At 33.1% G+C, this 23531-nt stretch overlaps 3 pseudogenes; all 3 read right to left on the bottom strand.

Annotated features, from left to right (window-relative positions):
* Window positions 1-4729: 4729 nt before the first annotated feature.
* On the bottom strand, window positions 4730-6072 carry LOC145064710 (putative pentatricopeptide repeat-containing protein At5g40405 pseudogene; annotated as a pseudogene).
* A 5924-nt stretch (window positions 6073-11996) lies between these two features.
* On the bottom strand, window positions 11997-13339 carry LOC145064711 (putative pentatricopeptide repeat-containing protein At5g40405 pseudogene; annotated as a pseudogene).
* A 5957-nt stretch (window positions 13340-19296) lies between these two features.
* LOC145064712 (putative pentatricopeptide repeat-containing protein At5g40405 pseudogene) lies at window positions 19297-20639 on the bottom strand (annotated as a pseudogene).
* Window positions 20640-23531: the final 2892 nt, after the last annotated feature.

The following is a 23531-nucleotide window of genomic DNA, read 5'->3' on the forward strand; positions in this document are numbered from 1 at the left end:
GCTTATCTATTTGGTTATTTTTATGTTCGATTATGTAGCTTTTTTAAAATATTAACCATTATGTATAGTTAATTAATGTAATTTTATTTATCAGTTTACGTTAATACTTTATTTTTTAGACAAAATTATAAAAATAGTCCTAATGGTTTGTCAAATGTCACAAAGTCGGTCACTATTAATTTTCATTATGCAAATGGGAATTGTGGTTTGCAAAACATGCACGTGTGGCCATTTTACTAACTCCGTTAGTATTCAGGAATGACATTTTCGTCTTTTCAAGTATAAAATGACTGAATTCGTGACATTTGGTAAACCAGAATGACCATTTTTGTAACTTGTTTTAAAATAATATAGATGATAGAAAATGAGTTTTTTTTTTATACTCAAAAGTTTGAGGCCATATGGGATTAATATTTTTCTTGTGTTTCACCTTGCATGTTTTGACTTCCCGAATAATAACATTATTCAAACCATCCACAACCGATCATACTTTGGAAGTAGGTATGAAAGAAGACTGTCATGAATCTGACTGTAGATTGTCTAAAGTGTCTTAGACATAACAAAAGTTTGTTGCAGGGTTCATCAGTGCTCCTGTAAGATTACAGTATTGGATTAAACACATGCTCACTTGGATCGCATCATGGATTTTATCACGAGTGATTAGTGAGACGATAATATCCTATATTCTTGAAACCGAGACGTGTGAATTTTATTCTGTAATTCGGTTGCACATTGATAATATGTAAACGCACCAGTAACTTGGTGTTATAAAACATATTGTTGTGTGTGATTTGATGAGTAGGTACAAGCGAGCATTGAGTCCAATTTTATCCGTTCCTTTTACCCAAAGTGGGATAAAAGCGATATATATGGGGCCCTCGATGATTTAGTGATGACACCCTAAGCGCTTGGCAGAGCCGGGACTAAGTTGATGTGTTGAATTGTAGTGTGTTGTCAGTCGTCATAAATCGGAAATCGGGAAACAACACATGAACAGAGAGTCTGATTAAAATCCATGTCTCAGTTCATACGATATCTAGAATGGAGGAATATATGATCCCTTATCTAAAGGACACGTTTCTGATATGATCAGAGTTCGACAGCGGCTTTTGAAAGCTACGGTTGTTGATCAGGTTCCGAAGTCATATGCAACTGATAGGATAAAATAAGGAGAAAGAGGATTAATTATGATTTATTAATATATTATATGGATAATATATTAAAAGAGAAATTATATTGTTTAATAAATATTTGTCAACAATTAATAATAATTAATTTTGTGGCTAAAAGAGATTAATTAAATAAAGGGGACTGATTGTGTAATTATATGATAGTTGCATAAATGGGCTAATGGACTCCATAGAAGTTGGAGCGGATGAAATCTATGGGGAAACCCATAAGAATTCGTGCAAGGCCTCTAAAGAGGGAGGTCATGGGCTCCTTAGGGCCTAAGCAGTGAAATTAGGGTTTCCTAGTTCAAAACCCTAATAGCCTACCAATATAAGGAACCCCTAAGGCCCCAAAATGTGGTGAAGTAATCCATAAGGGTTCTTGGACGTTTTTGGTGCTCATCCTCCTTCTCCTAGGCCATCTTGTTGCTCATGGTGTTTGTGACTCCATTAGAGGCGCAACATTTAAGGCACTAAGCTTTCAAAGGTCAAGATCAAAGGGAATTGAGATTGTTATTGCTACATAAAAATCAATGTAAGATCTAAACTCTATTCTTTTGTCAATTTCGATTGTTGTATGCTAGAATTAGGGTTTATGAGCGTTGGATGATTATTGCATGTTCATTAGACAAACTAGATCCAAAGCTTTAGGGTTTGCATGTACACCATATGATTGATGTAGTGCTCAAAGCCCATCAGATTTTGACCATACTGAAAAAGGTGAACTAAGTAGAGTTTGTATGTGCCTTTGATGTTATCTAATTTTTGTTTTGACTATGCTCAATGTTATGGGGATCCAAAGTAAAGGTGTGTTGGTTGGAGTCTATAACCAGCGATGGAGATAGAAGGTGAGGAGAGGGGGAAAACTGTACAAGGCTTATGAATAAGACATGTGTACTACCATAAGCATACCTAGGTGGTTCCCGAGGTAGCCAAGGAAAAATTTTGGGGATAGCCTTTTACTTTGATCTTGGATCCGCCACTCTGTATGTGTACTAAGATTTGAAAATTTTGTAACCACCCATGTGTAGATAATGAAATAAGTACTTCAAGGTAAGTTCATATAAGTAATATTATACAAAAACCCTAGATTTTAGGCAATTCTTTTGTTACTAACTCCTAACTGGAAAAATATTTGTATTTTAATTCTTAAATTTATAACCTAACAGATGTATATGCCAAGCATTCAGTTACATATTTAAATGAAAAGTTGATGCATCGTTCAAGGAGTGCGTGAAGTTGTTATTATGTTTCCCATGCCTACAAGATTGAAAGATATCAAACTACTTTAGTAGGTATATACATAGTGCTACTATTCATATTTGGATTATAACTTTTCAGCCTTTATAATTTAGTTCTTTCAATTAATGTCTCATGTATTCATGAAGTTGCTATTATCCATATTTGGATTATAACTTTTCAGCTCTAATTTTGATGTTTGTGATATGATTTTAGGAAGCAAACATGGCAACCAACAACAAGTCTTGTATTTTGCAAGTTATATCTTCCATCTTCTTAAGTGTTTTTAAACATCAATTAAACACTGTATATTTAAAGCATATAATGTGGAACAAAATAGCCTTAACTATACCTCTTTATGATGTTCATTGCTTTCTTAACACGTGCTTTTACTATATAAAACATTTACTTTTTTCGTTCTTTTACACGCACTACCATATGATTGTTTGTTTTGTCACTAACGTCAAAAGTCGATGGAAATGCATGTTTATGGTATTGAAAATTTCCATTTTTTTTAGTATAGCATTTTCATACAGTTTCTAATTATGGGAACATTTACTTAGGTCTTCACAACCACAACTTCTGATGACCATAAAGCATTCCACTACTCTTTTTGCAATAATCAAAACGATAATGCATGATTATTATAAATATATTATAAGGACATAAACAAAAGCTTTTACAAATTGTGTAAATTGTACGTTGGTATTAATTGTGGCTAGTTTTTATTTAAGTTGAAAGTATGTTGCTAGTTTTTTATTCGATTTGAAAGTATGTTCTTATTAATAAAATGATACGGCTTGCTGTTTAATTTGGTGTAAACATGGTTATTATTTCTTTGTTAATCTTGAATTTAATTTGTGACACTTGGGTAAGGATTAGTGGTAGATTCAACACCTAATAGACCATGGCTAATTACATTAGTAACAATGATTAAATATATAGAAAAATTGTTCATTTACAAATAATCAACAACGGATAAGCGACGACAATTAGCGACGGATCTTTGACAAAATGTAGTTGATCCAAAAGTCTTCCGCGATAGCCCAATCACTTCTTGATCTTTCGCTGCCCATTAGCTACCAAGGTTTTTTCGTCTGTATCCATCATTGATTTGTAACTAATGGCTTTACCAACAGATTTCCCGACAGAAATGTTCGTGACCAATACCTATGTTTCTAGTAGTGCAACACATATTAAATTCACATCAATTAGGGCTTCATTGGGTGTAAATAAAACTAAATTTAATTCTTAATTTATTGTTACATTTTTAACTATTGTCATGATTATTTAAACAAAATTTACTTATTTGGTCCATTTTAGATTTCGATTATGATAATATTCTAAAATACTAACCATTGTTTGTAAGTTAAAAAAACATATTACGTTTTTTATTATTATTAATCATTATTGTTGTGCACTATTTTTAAACTAGTTATTACTATTAAAAAGTTATGAAAGATCATCCATTAGTTATTTTAAAACCATTAACTATTATTATTAGTAAATAATTCAAAAGTTACAATTCTATGTCTTGGTAGAAAATTTTATTTTTCATTGCACTTATGTGAAATCTTGTTATGTTTTATGGTTGACAAGATTTACATAATTAAATGATGTTGTGTGAGAAGCAAAACTAGTGAACCATGTATGCAAGTTTTGTAAAGGGGAGTTCGTATACTATGTTCATATATGTATATAATTAGGGTCGTAACCTTGTAATAACAAGACCTAAACATAATCTGGGTTAGTCCGATTCTAAACCGGTCCATAAATCGGGTCCCATCACTAATATCTTCATACCTATTTAGGTGGTGACATGTGTCATTCAATTTAATTTAGATTAGATTAAGATGTTAAATCTGTACATTTGTCACAATCTTAAATAGGTAGGAATAAAAGGTAGGAATATACTGAATTTCTCTGAAATAAATATTGTTGAGACAATTGTAAAGGCCTGGTACCGTTTTGGTTTTATTAGATTCCTTTTGTCCGATCTAATGTGCTTCAACTGATTTTTTTTATAATTTAAACATTTTTTTTTAATACCATATAATACTTTTAAAAATTATTGAGCATTAAGTGGTACAAATTTATAAATTGATTTTTTTAAAGAAATAAACTAAATGTTTTATAAAACTTCCAAAAATACATGGAAACTAAAAAATTACGAAAAAAATGCATTGAAATGGCAAGAACTAAAATACCTATTAAAATTGCAATAATTACAGAAACATGCAATGAATGGTTAAATATTTTTCAAAATGAAACGATTGTCAAAAAGTCAAAACAAAGTTAAGTACCAGTTCAACATGTTCAACTTAACTGCTATCGATAACGATAACAACATGGATCTTCACAACACCTTTTGACTTCATTTTATGCCTCACGCCATCAACACCATTAAAATTCTTGAAATCCGCAAAAACATTCGACAACTCCACATACGCACCATCACTGTTAGCCTCTAATTCCACCATCTTTCTAGACGCAAGTTTAGCCATTTCCACATTTTTATAAATCTTGTTGGCATTTAGACGGTGCACCCTATGCTTCAGCAATCGGTGCACACGGCATACTCTGGATGAAGCGTAATGATTCATCCAAACGGATCAATCGGCCGTATAAATCAACCATACATCCATACTGCTCTACTCTTTGGTCATAGATTAAGAATGCTTCCAAACCTTCTTCAACATGACCCGCTACACTACAAGCCTTTAAGATTGAAATGAAAGTGACCTCATTTCGTGTGATGTTTTTTTGTTGCATAAGGGTAAAAAGGTCAAGATACTCTTTACCATAACCATGCATGGCTAGTCCTCCCATGGCACCACTCCATGTGTAGACATTCTTTTCTTTCATCACCCAAAAAAACATTCATTGCCGTGTTAAAACCCCCACACTTTTCGTATATATGGACTAGTGCACTACCAAGAGTTGTGTTGATTTGTAGTTTTTTATACTTTATATATCTATATGCCGGTTGTCCCGCATCTAAAGCACTTAACCGAGTGCATGCAGATAATACATGAACCTTCAAACCTTTCATTTCCATTGCGTTAAACAGTTCGAGTCCGTTTAAAGGCTCCCCGAAACGCACGTACCCTGCTTTCATTGCGTTCCAGGCAATCACATCTCGGTCGAGCGTTGTTTCAAACTCTTGGCGTGTGAATTTGATATCTCCTAACTTTGCACAGGCGACCACCATTGTTGTCTGAGTTACCAAATCTGGGTTGTTGATGCTAAAAAGCAAATCTTTTAAGTCCCTAAGAGACCCCATTTCAGCGTACAAATTAATCAACCCGCTTTGAACATGTGGGTCTTGATCCAAGGCGTATTTCAAAGCAGTCCCATGTACAGCCAAACCAAAATTCTTATCCACTAACTGTGCAGCAGAATTGATCAAGAACGTAAACAAGTAATTATCAGGTTTATGATTCGATTTTACAATTCTTTTATAGAAATCGAAGCTTTTTTCAGTAGTTGAGCTCTCTTGGAGTAAACTTTGATCAGAGAGTTTAAAGCAAAGACCGGAGGGACTTTCACATTGGTCCAATAGTTGAACAGAATAATCCATATTTTGTGGGTGTTTGAGGGCCATTGATGCAGCAAATTTAGATACAAGATCTGGGCCGTTTAGGAAACCATTGACTAGCAATTGTGAGTGAATTTACTTTTTTTTTTTTTTTTTGTCATTAATTTCATAAAAGGAAAACTCTCGATATTATGTGGCAAAATAGCTTACCTAACATATACGAGGGTTAATAAACGATTTCTTGTTATCAGGAAGTTGTTTAACAACATTACATGCCTTGGATATCTTCATACCAACCAACCTAATGTAAGTCTCAACAAAACTCATGACACGTTAATTATTTATGGATCAATCATTATCACTGTGCATTACCTATATATACATGGTCTCTTGTACATTATTTTTCACAGGTTAATCAACTTCATTAATCTTCGATCACCTCTCAGAGTCTTTTGACTCATCTTTAGCGACTCAAAAAAATCCTACAATGGCTTCCACCTCCTACCTTTACATTTTTGCAATTGCACTATTCTCAATTACAACAAATGAGATGTGTTTTGCTTCCCGCAATTTGCTGCAAGCAACCACATTCCCGACACTGCCACAACCACAGATACCAACAATCCCGACAATGCCACAGCCACAGATACCAACAATCCCGACAATGCCACTACCACAAATACCCAGCATCCCTAACATGCCCAAAGTTTCATTGCCTCCATTGCCTTCTATGCCTACCATCCCTAACTTTCCAACAACTCTTCCCAATATTCCTTTCTTTGCTCCACCACCTTCCAAGAAGTAGATTGTACAACGATATCAAAAAAAGAAAAGAAAAATCCATTATAGAGCTCGGGCGATTTGATTGATCCGGAGATTATAATCTTTTTTATTTGATCGCATTCATGATATTTGTGGCTAGATTAAATTGTTGTCGAGTGCTATCATTCACATGTTTTTGTGTTTTGTGTAATTTGATATACTTTGTAATATATTTTTTCTATTAAGGTTGATGATTTCCATTACTTTTATCTCAAGTGTTTCCTGGTATACAAAATTAGGCAACATGCTTGATATATGTTAACATTACATAACAAAAATTATTAAAAATATACTTTATAAAAACAATTATTTCATTTTACGTTTACTATAAAATACTGAAAATCTTATAATAAGATGAAGTATATATTATAAAACAAATATATATTACAATCACATTAATCAATGACTTCAATCCATGGTTTGAGTGAAAATAAAATAAAAATTTATTTTTAGATTTAATGATAACTTTTTAACTATTGTTATTATTAATTAGTAAAAGCTTATCTATTTGGTTATTTTTATGTTCGATTATGTAGCTTTTTTAAAATATTAACCATTATGTATAGTTAATTAATGTAATTTTATTTATCAGTTTACGTTAATACTTTATTTTTTAGACAAAATTATAAAAATAGTCCTAATGGTTTGTCAAATGTCACAAAGTCGGTCACTATTAATTTTCATTATGCAAATGGGAATTGTGGTTTGCAAAACATGCACGTGTGGCCATTTTACTAACTCCGTTAGTATTCAGGAATGACATTTTCGTCTTTTCAAGTATAAAATGACTGAATTCGTGACATTTGGTAAACCAGAATGACCATTTTTGTAACTTGTTTTAAAATAATATAGATGATAGAAAATGAGTTTTTTTTTTATACTCAAAAGTTTGAGGCCATATGGGATTAATATTTTTCTTGTGTTTCACCTTGCATGTTTTGACTTCCCGAATAATAACATTATTCAAACCATCCACAACCGATCATACTTTGGAAGTAGGTATGAAAGAAGACTGTCATGAATCTGACTGTAGATTGTCTAAAGTGTCTTAGACATAACAAAAGTTTGTTGCAGGGTTCATCAGTGCTCCTGTAAGATTACAGTATTGGATTAAACACATGCTCACTTGGATCGCATCATGGATTTTATCACGAGTGATTAGTGAGACGATAATATCCTATATTCTTGAAACCGAGACGTGTGAATTTTATTCTGTAATTCGGTTGCACATTGATAATATGTAAACGCACCAGTAACTTGGTGTTATAAAACATATTGTTGTGTGTGATTTGATGGGTAGGTACAAGCGAGCATTGAGTCCAATTTTATCCGTTCCTTTTACCCAAAGTGGGATAAAAGCGATATATATGGGGCCCTCGATGATTTAGTGATGACACCCTAAGCGCTTGGCAGAGCCAGGACTAAGTTGATGTGTTGAATTGTAGTGTGTTGTCAGTCGTCATAAATCGGAAATCGGGAAACAACACATGAACAGAGAGTCTGATTAAAATCCATGTATCAGTTCATATGATATCTAGAATGAAGGAATATATGATCCCTTATCTAAAGGACACGTTTCTGATATGATCAGAGTTCGACAGCGGCTTTTGAAAGCTACGGTTGTTGATCAGGTTCCGAAGTCATATGCAACTGATAGGATAAAATAAGGAGAAAGAGGATTAATTATGATTTATTAATATATTATATGGATAATATATTAAAAGAGAAATTATATTGTTTAATAAATATTTGTCAACAATTAATAATAATTAATTTTGTGGCTAAAAGAGATTAATTAAATAAAGGGGACTGATTGTGTAATTATATGATAGTTGCATAAATGGGCTAATGGACTCCATAGAAGTTGGAGCGGATGAAATCTATGGGGAAACCCATAAGAATTCGTGCAAGGCCTCTAAAGAGGGAGGTCATGGGCTCCTTAGGGCCTAAGCAGTGAAATTAGGGTTTCCTAGTTCAAAACCCTAATAGCCTACCAATATAAGGAACCCCTAAGGCCCCAAAATGTGGTGAAGTAATCCATAAGGGTTCTTGGACGTTTTTGGTGCTCCTCCTCCTTCTCATAGGCCATCTTGTTGCTCATGGTGTTTGTGACTCCATTAGAGGTGCAACATTTAAGGCACTAAGCTTTCAAAGGTCAAGATCAAAGGGAATTGAGATTGTTATTGCTACACAAAAATCAATGTAAGATCTAAACTCTATTCTTTTGTCAATTTCGATTATTGTATGCTAGAATTAGGGTTTATGAGCGTTGGATGATTATTGCATGTTCATTAGACAAACTAGATCCAAAGCTTTAGGGTTTGCATGTACACCATATGATTGATGTAGTGCTCAAAGCCCATCAGATTTTGACCTTACTAAAAAAGGTGAACTAAGTAGAGTTTGTATGTGCCTTTGATGTTATCTAATTTTTGTTTTGACTATGCTCAATGTTATGGGGATCCAAAGTAAAGGTGTGTTGGTTGGAGTCTATAACCAGCGATGGAGATAGAAGGTGAGGAGAGGGGGAAAACTGTACAAGGCTTATGAATAAGACATGTGTACTACCATAAGCATACCTAGGTGGTTCCCGAGGTAGCCAAGGAAAAATTTTGGGGATAGCCTTTTACTTTGATCTTGGATCCGCCACTCTGTATGTGTACTAAGATTTGAAAATTTTGTAACCACCCATGTGTAGATAATGAAATAAGTACTTCAAGGTAAGTTCATATAAGTAATATTATACAAAAACCCTAGATTTTATGCAATTCTTTTGTTACTAACTCCTAACTGGAAAAATATTTGTATTTTAATTCTTAAATTTATAACCTAACAGATGTATATGCCAATCATTCAGTTACATATTTAAATGAAAAGTTGATGCATCGTTCAAGGAGTGCGTGAAGTTGTTATTATGTTTCCCATGCCTACAAGTTTGAAAGATGTCAAACTACTTTAGTAGGTATATACATAGTGCTACTATTCATATTTGGATTATAACTTTTCAGCCTTTATAATTTAGTTCTTTCAATTAATTTCTCATGTATTCATGAAGTTGCTATTATCCATATTTGGATTATAACTTTTCAGCTCTAATTTTGATGTTTGTGATATGATTTTAGGAAGCAAACATGGCAACCAACAACAAGTCTTGTATTTTGCAAGTTATATCTTCCATCTTCTTAAGTGTTTTTAAACATCAATTAAACACTATATATTTAAAGCATTTAATGTGGAACAAAATAGCCTTAACTATACCTCTTTATGATGTTCATTGCTTTCTTAACATGTGCTTTTACTATATAAAACATTTACCTTTTTCATTCTTTTACAGCCACTACCATATGATTGTTTGGTTTGTCACTAACGTCAAAAGTCGATGGAAAAGCATGCTTATGGTATTGAAACTTTCCATTTTTTTTAGTATAGCATTCTCATACAGTTTCCTATTATTGGAACATTTACTTAGGTCTTGACAACCACAACTTCTGATGACCATAAAGCATTCCACTACTCTTTCTGAAATAATCAAAACGACAGTGCATGATTATTACAAATATATTATAAGAACAAAAACAAAAGCTTTTACAAATTGTGTAAATTGTACGTTGGTATTAATTGTTGCTAGTTTTTATTTAATTTGAAAGTATGTTGCTAGTTTTTTATTCGATTTGCAAGTTTGTTCTTATTAATAAAATGATACGGCTTGATGTTTAATTTGGTGTAAACATGGTTATTATTTCTTTGTTAATCTGGAATTTAATTTGTGACACTTGGGTAAGGATTAGTGGTAGATTCAACACCTAATAGACCATGGCTAATTACATTAGTAACAATGATTAAATATATAGAAAAATTGTTCATTTACAAATAATCAACGACGGATAAGCGACGGCAATTAGCGACGGATCTTTGACAAAATGTAGTTGATCCAAAAGTCTTCCACGATAGCTCAATCACTTGTTGATCCGTCAATGCCCATTAGCTACCAAGGTTTTTTCGTCTGTATCCATCATTGATTTGTAACTAATGGCTTTTGCAACAGATTTCTCGACAGAAATGTTCGTCACCAATACCTATGTTTCTTGTAGTGCAACACATATTAAAATCACATCAATGAGGGCTTCATTGGGTGTAAATAAAACTGAATTTAATTCTCAATTTATTGTTACATTTTTAACTATTGTCATGATTATTTAATCCAAATTTTACTTATTTGGTCCATTTTAGATTTCAATTATGATAATATTCTAAAATACTAACCATTGTTTGTAAGTTAAAAAAACATATTACGTTTTTTATTATTATTAATTATTATTATTGTGCACTATTTTTAAACTAGTTATTACTATTAAAAAGTTATGAAAGATCATCCATTAGTTATTTTAAAACCATTAACTATTATTATTAGTAAATAATTCAAAAGTTACAATTCTATGTCTTGGTAGAAAATTTTATTTTTCATTACAGTACTTATGTGAAATCTTGTTATGTTTTATGGTTGACAAGATTTACATAATTAAAGGATGTTGTGTGAGAAGTAAAACTAGTGAACCATGTATGCAAGTTTTGTAAAGGGGAGTTCGTATACTATGTTCATATATGTACATAATTTGGGTCGTAACCTTGTAATAGCAAGAGCTGAACATAATCCGGGTTAGTCCGATTCTAAACCGGTCCATAAATCGGGTCCCATCACTACTATCTTCATACCTATTTAGGTGGTGACATGTGTCATTCAATTTAATTTAGATTGGATTGAGATGTTAAATCTGTACATTTGTCACAATCTTAAATAGGTAGGAATAAAAGGTAGGAGTATATTGAATTTCTCTGAAATAAATATAGTTGAGACAATTGTAAAGCCATGGTACCGTTTCGGTTTTATTAGATTCCTTTTGTCCGATCTAATGTGCTTCAACTGATTTTTTTTATAATAAAAACAATTTTTAATACCATATAATACTTTTAAAAATTATTGAGCATTAAGTGGTACAAATTTATAAATTGATTTTTTTAAAGAAATAAACTAAATGTTTTATAAAACTTACAAAAATGCATGGAAACTAAAAGATTACGAAAAAAAATGCATTGAAATGACAAGAACTAAAATACCCATTAAAATTGCAAGAATTACAAAAAGATGCAATGAATGCTTAAATACTTTTCAAAATGAAACCATTGTCAAAAAGTCAAAACAAAGTTAAATACCATTGAACATGTTCAACTTAACTCCTATCGATAACGATAACAACATGGATCTTCACAACACCTTTTGACTTCATTTTATGCCTCACGCCATCAACACCACTCAAATTGTTGAAATCCGCAAAAACATTCGACAACTCCACATACGCACCATCATTGTTAGCCTCTAATTCCCCCATCTTTCTAGACGCAAGTTTAGCCATTTCCACATTTTTATAAATCTTGTTGGCATTTAGACGGTGCACCCCATGCTTCAGCAATCGGTGCACATGGCATACTCTGGATGAAGCGTAATGATTCATCCAAACGGCTCAATCGGCCGTATAAATCAACCATACATCCATAATGCTCTACTCTTTGGTCATAGATTCAGAATGCTTCCAAACCTTCTTCAACATGACCCGCTACACTACAAGCCTTTAAGATTGAAATGAAAGTGACCTCATTTCGTGTGATGTTTTTTTGTTGCATAAGGGTAAAAAGGTCAAGATACTCTTTACCATAACCATGCATGGCTAGTCCTCCCATGGCACCACTCCATGTGTAGACATTCTTTTCTTTCATCACCCAAAAAAACATTCATTGCCGTGTTAAAACCCCCACACTTTTCGTATATATGGACTAGTGCACTACCAAGAGTTGTGTTGATTTGTAGTTTTTTATACTTTATATATCTATATGCCGGTTGTCCCGCATCTAAAGCACTTAACCGAGTGCATGCAGATAATACATGAACCTTCAAACCTTTCATTTCCATTGCGTTAAACAGTTCGAGTCCGTTTAAAGGCTCCCCGAAACGCACGTACCCTGCTTTCATTGCGTTCCAGACAATCACATCTCGGTCGAGCGTTATTTCAAACTCTTGGCGTGTGAATTTGATATCTCCTAACTTTGCACAGGCGACCACCATTGTTGTCTGAGTTACCAAATCTGGGTTGTTGATGCTAAAAAGCAAATCTTTTAAGTCCCTAAGAGACCCCATTTCAGCGTACAAATTAATCAACCCGCTTTGAACATGTGGGTCTTGATCCAAGGCGTATTTCAAAGCAGTCCCATGTACAGCCAAACCAAAATTCTTATCCACTAACTGTGCAGCAGAATTGATCAAGAACGTAAACAAGTAATTATCAGGTTTATGATTCGATTTTACAATTCTTTTATAGAAATCGAAGCTTTTTTCAGTAGTTGAGCTCTCTTGGAGTAAACTTTGATCAGAGAGTTTAAAGCAAAGACCGGAGGGACTTTCACATTGGTCCAATAGTTGAACAGAATAATCCATATTTTGTGGGTGTTTGAGGGCCATTGATGCAGCAAATTTAGATACAAGATCTGGGCCGTTTAGGAAACCATTGACTAGCAATTGTGAGTGAATTTACTTTTTTTTTTTTTTTTTGTCATTAATTTCATAAAAGGAAAACTCTCGATATTATGTGGCAAAATAGCTTACCTAACATATACGAGGGTTAATAAACGATTTCTTGTTATCAGGAAGTTGTTTAACAACATTACATGCCTTGGATATCTTCATACCAACCAACCTAATGTAAGTCTCAACAAAACTCATGACACGTTAATTATTTATGGATCAATCATTATCACTGTGCATTACCTATATATACATGGTGTCTTGTACATTATTTTTCACAGGTTAATCAACTTCATTAATCTTCGATCACCTCTCAGAGTCTTTTGACTCATCTTTAGCGACTCAAAAAAATCCTACAATGGCTTCCACCTCCTACCTTTACATTTTTGCAATTGCACTATTCTCAATTACAACAAATGAGATGTGTTTTGCTTCCCGCAATTTGCTGCAAGCAACCACATTCCCGACACTGCCACAACCACAGATACCAACAATCCCGACAATGCCACAGCCACAGATACCAACAATCCCGACAATGCCACAACCACAAATGCCCACCATCCCCACACTGCCACTACCACAAATACCCAGCATCCCTAACATGCCCAAAGTTTCATTGCCTCCATTGCCTTCTATGCCTACCATCCCTAACTTTCCAACAACTCTTCCCAATATTCCTTTCTTTGCTCCACCACCTTCCAAGAAGTAGATTGTACAACGATATCAAAAAAAGAAAAGAAAAATCCATTATAGAGCTCGGGCGATTTGATTGATCCGGAGATTATAATCTTTTTTATTTGATCGCATTCATGATATTTGTGGCTAGATTAAATTGTTGTCGAGTGCTATCATTCACATGTTTTTGTGTTTTGTGTAATTTGATATACATTGTAATATATTTTTTCTATTAAGGTTGATGATTTCCATTACTTTTATCTCAAGTGTTTCCTGGTACACAAAATTAGGCAACATGCTTGATATATGTTAACATTACATAACAAAAATTATTAAAAATATACTTTATAAAAACAATTATTTCATTTTACGTTTACTATAAAATACTGAAAATCTTATAATAAGATGAAGTATATATTATAAAACAAATATATATTACAATCACATTAATCAATGACTTCAATCCATGGTTTGAGTGAAAATAAAATAAAAATTTATTTTTAGATTTAATGATAACTTTTTAACTATTGTTATTATTAATTAGTAAAAGCTTATCTATTTGGTTATTTTTATGTTCGATTATGTAGCTTTTTTAAAATATTAACCATTATGTATAGTTAATTAATGTAATTTTATTTATTAGTTTACGTTAATACTTTATTTTTTAGACAAAATTATAAAAATAGTCCTAATGGTTTGTCAAATGTCACAAAGTCGGTCACTATTAATTTTCATTATGCAAATGGGAATTGTGGTTTGCAAAACATGCACGTGTGGCCATTTTACTAACTCCGTTAGTATTCAGGAATGACATTTTCGTCTTTTCAAGTATAAAATGACTGAATTCGTGACATTTGGTAAACCAGAATGACCATTTTTGTAACTTGTTTTAAAATAATATAGATGATAGAAAATGAGTTTTTTTTTTATACTCAAAAGTTTGAGGCCATATGGGATTAATATTTTTCTTGTGTTTCACCTTGCATGTTTTGACTTCCCGAATAATAACATTATTCAAACCATCCACAACCGATCATACTTTGGAAGTAGGTATGAAAGAAGACTGTCATGAATCTGACTGTAGATTGTCTAAAGTGTCTTAGACATAACAAAAGTTTGTTGCAGGGTTCATCAGTGCTCCTGTAAGATTACAGTATTGGATTAAACACATGCTCACTTGGATCGCATCATGGATTTTATCACGAGTGATTAGTGAGACGATAATATCCTATATTCTTGAAACCGAGACGTGTGAATTTTATTCTGTAATTCGGTTGCACATTGATAATATGTAAACGCACCAGTAACTTGGTGTTATAAAACATATTGTTGTGTGTGATTTGATGGGTAGGTACAAGCGAGCATTGAGTCCAATTTTATCCGTTCCTTTTACCCAAAGTGGGATAAAAGCGATATATATGGGGCCCTCGATGATTTAGTGATGACACCCTAAGCGCTTGGCAGAGCCGGGACTAAGTTGATGTGTTGAATTGTAGTGTGTTGTCAGTCGTCATAAATCGGAAATCGGGAAACAACACATGAACAGAGAGTCTGATTAAAATCCATGTCTCAGTTCATACGATATCTAGAATGGAGGAATATATGATCCCTTATCTAAAGGACACGTTTCTGATATGATCAGAGTTCGACAGCGGCTTTTGAAAGCTACGGTTGTTGATCAGGTTCCGAAGTCATATGCAACTGATAGGATAAAATAAGGAGAAAGAGGATTAATTATGATTTATTAATATATTATATGGATAATATATTAAAAGAGAAATTATATTGTTTAATAAATATTTGTCAACAATTAATAATAATTAATTTTGTGGCTAAAAGAGATTAATTAAATAAAGGGGACTGATTGTGTAATTATATGATAGTTGCATAAATGGGCTAATGGACTCCATAGAAGTTGGAGCGGATGAAATCTATGGGGAAACCCATAAGAATTCGTGCAAGGCCTCTAAAGAGGGAGGTCATGGGCTCCTTAGGGCCTAAGCAGTGAAATTAGGGTTTCCTAGTTCAAAACCCTAATAGCCTACCAATATAAGGAACCCCTAAGGCCCCAAAATGTGGTGAAGTAATCCATAAGGGTTCTTGGACGTTTTTGGTGCTCATCCTCCTTCTCCTAGGCCATCTTGTTGCTCATGGTGTTTGTGACTCCATTAGAGGCGCAACATTTAAGGCACTAAGCTTTCAAAGGTCAAGATCAAAGGGAATTGAGATTGTTATTGCTACATAAAAATCAATGTAAGATCTAAACTCTATTCTTTTGTCAATTTCGATTGTTGTATGCTAGAATTAGGGTTTATGAGCGTTGGATGATTATTGCATGTTCATTAGACAAACTAGATCCAAAGCTTTAGGGTTTGCATGTACACCATATGATTGATGTAGTGCTCAAAGCCCATCAGATTTTGACCATACTGAAAAAGGTGAACTAAGTAGAGTTTGTATGTGCCTTTGATGTTATCTAATTTTTGTTTTGACTATGCTCAATGTTATGGGGATCCAAAGTAAAGGTGTGTTGGTTGGAGTCTATAACCAGCGATGGAGATAGAAGGTGAGGAGAGGGGGAAAACTGTACAAGGCTTATGAATAAGACATGTGTACTACCATAAGCATACCTAGGTGGTTCCCGAGGTAGCCAAGGAAAAATTTTGGGGATAGCCTTTTACTTTGATCTTGGATCCGCCACTCTGTATGTGTACTAAGATTTGAAAATTTTGTAACCACCCATGTGTAGATAATGAAATAAGTACTTCAAGGTAAGTTCATATAAGTAATATTATACAAAAACCCTAGATTTTAGGCAATTCTTTTGTTACTAACTCCTAACTGGAAAAATATTTGTATTTTAATTCTTAAATTTATAACCTAACAGATGTATATGCCAAGCATTCAGTTACATATTTAAATGAAAAGTTGATGCATCGTTCAAGGAGTGCGTGAAGTTGTTATTATGTTTCCCATGCCTACAAGATTGAAAGATATCAAACTACTTTAGTAGGTATATACATAGTGCTACTATTCATATTTGGATTATAACTTTTCAGCCTTTATAATTTAGTTCTTTCAATTAATCTCTCATGTATTCATGAAGTTGCTATTATCCATATTTGGATTATAACTTTTCAGCTCTAATTTTGATGTTTGTGATATGATTTTAGGAAGCAAACATGGCAACCAACAACAAGTCTTGTATTTTGCAAGTTATATCTTCCATCTTCTTAAGTGTTTTTAAACATCAATTAAACACTGTATATTTAAAGCATTTAATGTGGAACAAAATAGCCTTAACTATACCTCTTTATGATGTTCATTGCTTTCTTAACACGTGCTTTTACTATATAAAACATTTACTTTTTTCGTTCTTTTACACGCACTACCATATGATTGTTTGTTTTGTCACTAACGTCAAAAGTCGATGGAAATGCATGTTTATGGTATTGAAAATTTCCATTTTTTTTAGTATAGCATTTTCATACAGTTTCTAATTATGGGAACATTTACTTAGGTCTTCACAACCACAACTTCTGATGACCATAAAGCATTCCACTACTCTTTTTGCAATAATCAAAACGATAATGCATGATTATTATAAATATATTATAAGGACATAAACAAAAGCTTTTACAAATTGTGTAAATTGTACGTTGGTATTAATTGTGGCTAGTTTTTATTTAAGTTGAAAGTATGTTGCTAGTTTTTTATTCGATTTGAAAGTATGTTCTTATTAATAAAATGATACGGCTTGCTGTTTAATTTGGTGTAAACATGGTTATTATTTCTTTGTTAATCTTGAATTTAATTTGTGACACTTGGGTAAGGATTAGTGGTAGATTCAACACCTAATAGACCATGGCTAATTACATTAGTAACAATGATTAAATATATAGAAAAATTGTTCATTTACAAATAATCAACAACGGATAAGCGACAGCAATTAGCGACGGATCTTTGACAAAATGTAGTTGATCCAAAAGTCTTCCGCGATAGCCCAATCACTTGTTGATCTGTCGCTGCCCATTAGCTACCAAGGTTTTTTCGTCTGTATCCATCATTGATTTGTAACTAATGGCTTTACCAACTGATTTCCCGACAGAAATGTTCGTGACCAATACCTATGTTTCTAGTAGTGCAACACATATTAAATTCACATCAATCAGGGCTTCATTGGGTGTAAATAAAACTAAATTTAATTCTTAATTTATTGTTACATTTTTAACTATTGTCATGATTATTTAAACAAAATTTACTTATTTGGTCCATTTTAGATTTCGATTATGATAATATTCTAAAATACTAACCATTGTTTGTAAGTTAAAAAAACATATTACGTTTTTTATTATTATTAATCATTATTGTTGTGCACTATTTTTAAACTAGTTATTACTATTAAAAAGTTATGAAAGATCATCCATTAGTTATTTTAAAACCATTAACTATTATTATTAGTAAATAATTCAAAAGTTACAATTCTATGTCTTGGTAGAAAATTTTATTTTTCATTGCACTTATGTGAAATCTTGTTATGCTTTATGGTTGACAAGATTTACATAATTAAATGATGTTGTGTGAGAAGCAAAACTAGTGAACCATGTATGCAAGTTTTGTAAAGGGGAGTTCGTATACTATGTTCATATATGTATATAATTAGGGTCGTAACCTTGTAATAACAAGACCTAAACATAATCTGGGTTAGTCCGATTCTAAACCGGTCCATAAATCGGGTCCCATCACTAATATCTTCATACCTATTTAGGTGGTGACATGTGTCATTCAATTTAATTTAGCTTAGATTAAGATGTTAAATCTGTACATTTGTCACAATCTTAAATAGGTAGGAATAAAAGGTAGGAATATACTGAATTTCTCTGAAATAAATATTGTTGAGACAATTGTAAAGGCCTGGTACCGTTTTGGTTTTATTAGATTCCTTTTGTCCGATCTAATGTGCTTCAACTGATTTTTTTTATAATAAAAACATTTTTTTTTAATACCATATAATACTTTTAAAAATTATTGAGCATTAAGTGGTACAAATTTATAAATTGATTTTTTTTAAAGAAATAAACTAAATGTTTTATAAAACTTCCAAAAATACATGGAAACTAAAAAATTACGAAAAAAATGCATTGAAATGGCAAGAACTAAAATACCTATTAAAATTGCAATAATTACAGAAACATGCAATGAATGGTTAAATATTTTTCAAAATGAAACGATTGTCAAAAAGTCAAAACAAAGTTAAGTACCAGTTCAACATGTTCCACTTAACTGCTATCGATAACGATAACAACATGGATCTTCACAACACCTTTTGATTTCATTTTATGCCTCACGCCATCAACACCATTCAAATTCTTGAAATCCGCAAAAACATTCGACAACTCCACATACGCACCATCACTGTTAGCCTCTAATTCCACCATCTTTCTAGACGCAAGTTTAGCCATTTCCACATTTTTATAAATCTTGTTGGCATTTAGACGGTGCACCCTATGCTTCAGCAATCGGTGCACACGGCATACTCTGGATGAAGCGTAATGATTCATCCAAACGGATCAATCGGCCGTATAAATCAACCATACATCCATACTGCTCTACTCTTTGGTCATAGATTAAGAATGCTTCCAAACCTTCTTCAACATGACCCGCTACACTACAAGCCTTTAAGATTGAAATGAAAGTGACCTCATTTCGTGTGATGTTTTTTTGTTGCATAAGGGTAAAAAGGTCAAGATACTCTTTACCATAACCATGCATGGCTAGTCCTCCCATGGCACCACTCCATGTGTAGACATTCTTTTCTTTCATCACCCAAAAAAACATTCATTGCCGTGTTAAAACCCCCACACTTTTCGTATATATGGACTAGTGCACTACCAAGAGTTGTGTTGATTTGTAGTTTTTTATACTTTATATATCTATATGCCGGTTGTCCCGCATCTAAAGCACTTAACCGAGTGCATGCAGATAATACATGAACCTTCAAACCTTTCATTTCCATTGCGTTAAACAGTTCGAGTCCGTTTAAAGGCTCCCCGAAACGCACGTACCCTGCTTTCATTGCGTTCCAGGCAATCACATCTCGGTCGAGCGTTATTTCAAACTCTTGGCGTGTGAATTTGATATCTCCTAACTTTGCACAGGCGACCACCATTGTTGTCTGAGTTACCAAATCTGGGTTGTTGATGCTAAAAAGCAAATCTTTTAAGTCCCTAAGAGACCCCATTTCAGCGTACAAATTAATCAACCCGCTTTGAACATGTGGGTCTTGATCCAAGGCGTATTTCAAAGCAGTCCCATGTACAGCCAAACCAAAATTCTTATCCACTAACTGTGCAGCAGAATTGATCAAGAACGTAAACAAGTAATTATCAGGTTTATGATTCGATTTTACAATTCTTTTATAGAAATCGAAGCTTTTTTCAGTAGTTGAGCTCTCTTGGAGTAAACTTTGATCAGAGAGTTTAAAGCAAAGACCGGAGGGACTTTCACATTGGTCCAATAGTTGAACAGAATAATCCATATTTTGTGGGTGTTTGAGGGCCATTGATGCAGCAAATTTAGATACAAGATCTGGGCCGTTTAGGAAACCATTGACTAGCAATTGTGAGTGAATTTACTTTTTTTTTTTTTTTTGTCATTAATTTCATAAAAGGAAAACTCTCGATATTATGTGGCAAAATAGCTTACCTAACATATACGAGGGTTAATAAACGATTTCTTGTTATCAGGAAGTTGTTTAACAACATTACATGCCTTGGATATCTTCATACCAACCAACCTAATGTAAGTCTCAACAAAACTCATGACACGTTAATTATTTATGGATCAATCATTATCACTGTGCATTACCTATATATACATGGTCTCTTGTACATTATTTTTCACAGGTTAATCAACTTCATTAATCTTCGATCACCTCTCAGAGTCTTTTGACTCATCTTTAGCGACTCAAAAAAATCCTACAATGGCTTCCACCTCCTACCTTTACATTTTTGCAATTGCACTATTCTCAATTACAACAAATGAGATGTGTTTTGCTTCCCGCAATTTGCTGCAAGCAACCACATTCCCGACACTGCCACAACCACAGATACCAACAATCCCGACAATGCCACAGCCACAGATACCAACAATCCCGACAATGCCACAACCACAAATGCCCACCATCCCCACACTGCCACTACCACAAATACCCAGCATCCCTAACATGCCCAAAGTTTCATTGCCTCCATTGCCTTCTATGCCTACCATCCCTAACTTTCCAACAACTCTTCCCAATATTCCTTTCTTTGCTCCACCACCTTCCAAGAAGTAGATTGTACAACGATATCAAAAAAAGAAAAGAAAAATCCATTATAGAGCTCGGGCGATTTGATTGATCCGGAGATTATAATCTTTTTTATTTGATCGCATTCATGATATTTGTGGCTAGATTAAATTGTTGTCGAGTGCTATCATTCACATGTTTTTGTGTTTTGTGTAATTTGATATACTTTGTAATATATTTTTTCTATTAAGGTTGATGATTTCCATTACTTTTATCTCAAGTGTTTCCTGGTATACAAAATTAGGCAACATGCTTGATATATGTTAACATTACATAACAAAAATTATTAAAAATATACTTTATAAAAACAATTATTTCATTTTACGTTTACTATAAAATACTGAAAATCTTATAATAAGATGAAGTATATATTATAAAACAAATATATATTACAATCACATTAATCAATGACTTCAATCCATGGTTTGAGTGAAAATAAAATAAAAATTTATTTTTAGATTTAATGATAACTTTTTAACTATTGTTATTATTAATTAGTAAAAGCTTATCTATTTGGTTATTTTTATGTTCGATTATGTAGCTTTTTTAAAATATTAACCATTATGTATAGTTAATTAATGTAATTTTATTTATCAGTTTACGTTAATACTTTATTTTTTAGACAAAATTATAAAAATAGTCCTAATGGTTTGTCAAATGTCACAAAGTCGGTCACTATTAATTTTCATTATGCAAATGGGAATTGTGGTTTGCAAAACATGCACGTGTGGCCATTTTACTAACTCCGTTAGTATTCAGGAATGACATTTTCGTCTTTTCAAGTATAAAATGACTGAATTCGTGACATTTGGTAAACCAGAATGACCATTTTTGTAACTTGTTTTAAAATAATATAGATGATAGAAAATGAGTTTTTTTTTTATACTCAAAAGTTTGAGGCCATATGGGATTAATATTTTTCTTGTGTTTCACCTTGCATGTTTTGACTTCCCGAATAATAACATTATTCAAACCATCCACAACCGATCATACTTTGGAAGTAGGTATGAAAGAAGACTGTCATGAATCTGACTGTAGATTGTCTAAAGTGTCTTAGACATAACAAAAGTTTGTTGCAGGGTTCATCAGTGCTCCTGTAAGATTACAGTATTGGATTAAACACATGCTCACTTGGATCGCATCATGGATTTTATCACGAGTGATTAGTGAGACGATAATATCATATATTCTTGAAACCGAGACGTGTGAATTTTATTCTGTAATTCGGTTGCACATTGATAATATGTAAACGCACCAGTAACTTGGTGTTATAAAACATATTGTTGTGTGTGATTTGATGGGTAGGTACAAGCGAGCATTGAGTCCAATTTTATCCGTTCCTTTTACCCAAAGTGGGATAAAAGCGATATATATGGGGCCCTCGATGATTTAGTGATGACACCCTAAGCGCTTGGCAGAGCCAGGACTAAGTTGATGTGTTGAATTGTAGTGTGTTGTCAGTCGTCATAAATCGGAAATCGGGAAACAACACATGAACAGAGAGTCTGATTAAAATCCATGTCTCAGTTCATACGATATCTAGAATGGAGGAATATATGATCCCTTATCTACAGGACACGTTTCTGATATGATCAGAGTTCGACAGCGGCTTTTGAAAGCTACGGTTGTTGATCAGGTTCCGAAGTCATATGCAACTGATAGGATATAATAAGGAGAAAGAGGATTAATTATGATTTATTAATATATTATATGGATAATATATTAAAAGAGAAATTATATTGTTTAATAAATATTTGTCAACAATTAATAATAATTAATTTTGTGGCTAAAAGAGATTAATTAAATAAAGGGGACTGATTATGTAATTATATGATAGTTGCATAAATGGGCTAATGGACTCCATAGAAGTTGGAGCGGATGAAATCTATGGGGAAACCCATAAGAATTCGTGCAAGGCCTCTAAAGAGAGAGGTCATGGGCTCCTTAGGGCCTAAGCAGTGAAATTAGGGTTTTCTAGTTCAAAACCCTAATAGCCTACCAATATAAGGAACCCCTAAGGCCCCAAAATGTGGTGAAGTAATCCATAAGGGTTCTTGGACGTTTTTGGTGCTCCTCCTCCTTCTCCTAGGCCATCTTGTTGCTCATGGTGTTTGTGACTCCATTAGAGGTGCAACATTTAAGGCACTAAGCTTTCAAAGGTCAAGATCA

Source organism: Lactuca serriola, chromosome 7 (genome assembly GCF_051521515.1).
Source record: "Lactuca serriola cultivar US96UC23 chromosome 7, Lser_US96UC23_V15, whole genome shotgun sequence".
Taxonomy (NCBI): domain Eukaryota; kingdom Viridiplantae; phylum Streptophyta; class Magnoliopsida; order Asterales; family Asteraceae; genus Lactuca; species Lactuca serriola.